Source organism: Pempheris klunzingeri, unplaced genomic scaffold (genome assembly GCF_042242105.1).
Source record: "Pempheris klunzingeri isolate RE-2024b unplaced genomic scaffold, fPemKlu1.hap1 Scaffold_64, whole genome shotgun sequence".
In the NCBI taxonomy this organism is placed as follows: domain Eukaryota; kingdom Metazoa; phylum Chordata; class Actinopteri; order Acropomatiformes; family Pempheridae; genus Pempheris; species Pempheris klunzingeri.
In genome coordinates, this window is record NW_027254968.1 from 70001 (window position 1) to 75000 (window position 5000).

Consider the following 5000-nt stretch of genomic DNA (forward strand, 5'->3'; position numbering starts at 1 on the left):
AGAGGCCGGCTGGGGGTCAAGGCTCCTGGGAGTGGAGGTGAGTGGAGATAGCTGGAGCCTGGCTGAGAGTGAGTGAGTGAGTGAGTGAGTGAGTGAGTGAGTGAGTGAGTGAGTGAGTGAGTGAGTGAGTGAGTGAGGAGTCTGAATGGAGGCTTCCCTGCTGGGTCAGGGGGCCCGGCTGGGGGTCAAGGCTCCTGGGAGTGGAGGTGAGTGGAGATAGCAAGAGTCCAGGAAGCAGAGGCAGAGTGCGTGCAAGCTTGCTGGAGCCTGGGTGAGAGTGAGTGAGTCAGGGACCTGGCTGGAGGTCTCCCTGCTGGGGGTGAGCGGGTTGAAGTCAGGGCCGAAAGCCCCACTGGAGGCCTCCCTGCTGGGGGTGAGCGGGCTGAGCTCAGGGCTGAAAGCGGGCTGAGCTCAGGGCTGACAGCCCCACTGGAGGCCTCCCTGCTGGGGGTGAGCGGGCTGAGCTCAAGGCTGAAAGCGGGCTGAGCTCAGGGCTGAAAGCCCCACTGGAGGCCTCCCTGCTGGGGGTGAGCTGGCTGAGCTCAAGGCTGAAAGCGGGCTGAGCTCAGGGCCGAAAGCCCCACTGGAGGCCTCCCTGCTGGGGGTGAGCGGGCTGAGCTCAAGGCTGAAAGCGGGCTGAGCTCAGGGCTGACAGCCCCAGTGGAGGCCTCCCTGCTGGGGGTGAGCGGGCTGAGCTCAGGGCTGAAAGCCCCACTGGAGGCCTCCCTGCTGGGGATGAGCGGGCTGAGCTCAAGGCTGAAAGCGGGCTGAGCTCAAGGCCGAAAGCCCCACTGGAGGCCTCCCTGCTGGGGCTGAGCTGGCTGAGCTCAAGGCTGAAAGCGGGCTGAGCTCAAGGCCGAAAGCCCCACTGGAGGCCTCCCTGCTGGGGCTGAGCTGGCTGAGCTCAAGGCTGAAAGCGGGCTGAGCTCAGGGCCGAAAGCCCCACTGGAGGCCTCCCTGCCTGGGGTGAGCCCCAATGGAGGCCCTAACCCTAACCCTGCTGGGGGTGAGCGGGTTGAGCTCAAGGCCGAAAGCCCCACTGGAGGCCTCCCTGCTGGGGCTGAGCTGGCTGAGCTCAAGGCTGAAAGCGGGCTGAGCTCAAGGCCGAAAGCCCCACTGGAGGCCTCCCTGCTGGGGCTGAGCTGGCTGAGCTCAAGGCTGAAAGCGGGCTGAGCTCAGGGCCGAAAGCCCCACTGGAGGCCTCCCTGCCTGGGGTGAGCCCCAATGGAGGCCCTAACCCTAACCCTGCTGGGGGTGAGCGGGTTGAGCTCAAGGCCGAAAGCCCCACTGGAGGCCTCCCTGCTGTGGGTGAGCCCCAATGGAGGCCTCCCTGCTGGGGGTGAGTTGTTTTGAGCTCAAGGCTGAAAGCCCCACTGGAGGCCTCCCTGCTGGGGCTGAGTGTGAGGGCTATGGTCAGGCTTGGGGTTAAGTGGGCCTGGCTGGAGGTCACGGGGCCTGGAGGAGGTGTTGGTGTGCGTCTCAGGGTGGAGGCCGGAGGTCACGGGGCCTGGGGGAGGTGTTGGTGTGCGTCTCCGGGGCCAGGCCGGAGGTCACGGGGCCTGGGAGAGGTGTTGGTGTGTGTGTCTGCTGGGCCTGGGGGAGGTGTTGGTGTGCGTCTCAGGGTCCAGGCCGGAGGTCACGGGGCCTGGGGGAGGTGTTGGTGTGTGTCTGCTGGGCCTGGGGGAGGTGTTGGTGTGCGTCTCAGGGTCCAGGCCGGAGGTCACGGGGCCTGGGGGAGGTGTTGGTGTGTGTCGGGGCCTGGGGGAGGTGTTGGTGTGCGTCTCAGGGGCCAGGTTGGAGGTCACGGGGCCTGGGGGAGGTGTTGGTGTGCGTCTGGGCCTGGGGGAGGTGTTGGTGTGTGTCTCTCAATTCAATTCAATTCAATTCAATTTTATTTGTATAGCCCAATATCACAACAGAGTGTCTCATAGTGCTTTACAAAGTTCACTGAGGGTGGAGGCCGGAGGTCACGGGGCCTGGGGGAGGTGTTGGTGTGCGTCTCAGGGGCCAGGCCGGAGGTCAGGAAGCCAGGCCGGAGGTCACGGGGCCTGGGGGAGGTGTTGGTGTGCGTCTCAGGGTGGAGGCCGGAGGTCACGGGGCCTGGGGGAGGTGTTGGTGTGTGTGTCGGGGCCTGGGAGATGTGTTGGTGTGCGTCTCAGGGTCAAGGCCGGAGGTCACGGGGCCTGGGAGATGTGTTGGTGTGCGTCTCTGGGTCAAGGCCGGAGGTCACGGGGCCTGGGAGAGGTGTTGGTGTGTGTCTGCTGGGCCTGGGGGAGGTGTTGGTGTGTGTCTCAGGGTGGAGGCCGGAGGTCACGGGGCCTGGGGGAGGTGTTTGTGTGCGTCTCAGGGGCCAGGTTGGAGGTCACGGAGAGGTGTTGGTGTGTGTCTGGGCCTGGGGGATGTGTTGGTGTGCGTCTCAGGGTGGAGGCCGGAGGTCACGGGGCCTGGGGGATGTGTTGGTGTGCGTCTCAGGGGCCAGGTTGGAGGTCACGGAGAGGTGTTGGTGTGTGTCTGGGCCTGGGGGATGTGTTGGTGTGCGTCTCAGGGTCCAGGCTGGAGGTCACGGAGAGGTGGTGGTGTGTGTCGGGGCCTGGGAGATGTGTTGGTGTGCGTCTGAGGGTCAAGGCCGGAGGTCACGGGGCCTGGGGGAGATGTGTTGGTGTGCGTCTCTGGGTCAAGGCCGGAGGTCACGGGGCCTGGGGGAGGTGTTGGTGTGCGTCTCAGGGGCCAGGTTGGAGGTCACGGGGCCTGGGAGAGGTGTTGGTGTGTGTCGGGGCCTGGGGGATGTGTTGGTGTGCGTCTCAGGGTCCAGGCCGGAGGTCACGGGGCCTGGGAGATGTGTTGGTGTGCGTCTCAGGGTCAAGGCCGGAGGTCACGGGGCCTGGGGGAGATGTGTTGGTGTGCGTCTCAGGGTGGAGGCCGGAGGTCACGGAGAGGTGGTGGTGTGTGTCGGGGCCTGGGAGATGTGTTGGTGTGCGTCTCAGGGTCCAGGCCGGAGGTCACGGGGCCTGCGGGAGGTGTTGGGGTGTGTCGGGGCAATTCGAAACATTCACCGGAGTACCAGGGGCACGAAACATTCATCGGCTTACCAGGGGCACAAAACATTCACCGGAGTACCAGGGGCACGAAACAGCCATCGGAGTACCAGGGGCACGAAACCTCCACTAGAGTACCAGGGGCACGAAACCTCCACTAGAGTACCAGGGGCACGAAACCTCCACTAGAGTACCAGGGGCACGAAACATTCACCGGAGTACCAGGGGCACGAAACAGCCATCGGAGTACCAGGGGCACGAAACCTCCACTAGAGTACCAGGGGCACGAAACCTCCACTAGAGTACCAGGGGCACGAAACCTCCACTAGAGTACCAGGGGCACGAAACATTCACCGGAGTACCAGGGGCACGAAACAGCCATCAGAGTACCAGGGGCACGAAACCTTCATCGGAGCACCAGGGGCACGAAACCTCCACTGGAGGACCAGGGGCACGAAACATTCATCGGATTACCAGGGGCACGAAACATTCATCGGATTACCAGGGGCACGAAACATTCACCGGAGTACCAGGGGCAGGAAACATTCATCGGATTACCAGGGGCACGAAACCTCCACTGGAGTACCAGGGGCACGAAACATTCACCGGATTACCAGGGGCACGAAACCTCCACTGGAGTACCAGGGGCACGAAACATTCACCGGAGTACCAGGGGCACGAAACAGCCACCAGAGTACCAGGGGCACGAAACATTCATCGGAGTACCAGGGGCACGAAACCTCCACTAGAGTACCAGGGGCCAAGTCGAGGAAGGCAAAGCGGGAGTAACCAACCGCCTCCCTCCCTTGCCCTGTCTTACACGGATTACCAGGGGCACGAAACATTCACCGGAGTACCAGGGGCACGAAACATTCATCGGATTACCAGGGGCACGAAACATTCACCGGAGTACCAGGGGCACGAAACATTCACCGGAGTACCAGGGGCACGAAACATTCACCGGATTACCAGGGGCACGAAACATTCACCGGAGTACCAGGGGCACGAAACATTCATCGGATTACCAGGGGCACGAAACATTCACCGGAGTACCAGGGGCACGAAACAGCCATCAGAGTACCAGGGGCACGAAACATTCATCGGAGCACCAGGGGCACGAAACCTCCACCGGAGTACCAGGGGCACGAAACCTTCATCGGAGCACCAGGGGCACGAAACCTCCACCGGAGTACCAGGGGCACGAAACATTCATCGGATTACCAGGGGCACGAAACAGCCATCGGAGTACCAGGGGCACGAAACCTCCACTAGAGTACCAGGGGCACGAAACCTCCACTAGAGTACCAGGGGCACGAAACATTCACCGGAGTACCAGGGGCACGAAACAGCCATCAGAGTACCAGGGGCACGAAACCTTCATCGGAGCACCAGGGGCACGAAACCTCCACTGGAGGACCAGGGGCACGAAACATTCACCGGATTACCAGGGGCACGAAACATTCATCGGATTACCAGGGGCACGAAACATTCACCGGAGTACCAGGGGCACGAAACATTCATCGGATTACCAGGGGCACGAAACATTCACCGGAGTACCAGGGGCACGAAACATTCACCGGAGTACCAGGGGCACGAAACATTCATCGGATTACCAGGGGCACGAAACATTCACCGGAGTACCAGGGGCACGAAACCTTCATCGGATTACCAGGGGCACGAAACATTCACCGGAGTACCAGGGGCACGAAACAGCCACCAGAGTACCAGGGGCACGAAACATTCATCGGAGTACCAGGGGCACGAAACCTCCATTAGAGTACCAGGGGCCAAGTCTAGGAAGGCAAAGCAGGAGTAACCAACCGCCTCCCTCCCTTCCCCTGTCTTACACGGATTACCAGGGGCACGAAACATTCACCGGAGCACCAGGGGCACGAAACCTTCATCGGAGCACCAGGGGCACGAAACCTCCACTGGAGTACCAGGGGCACGAAACATTCATCGGAT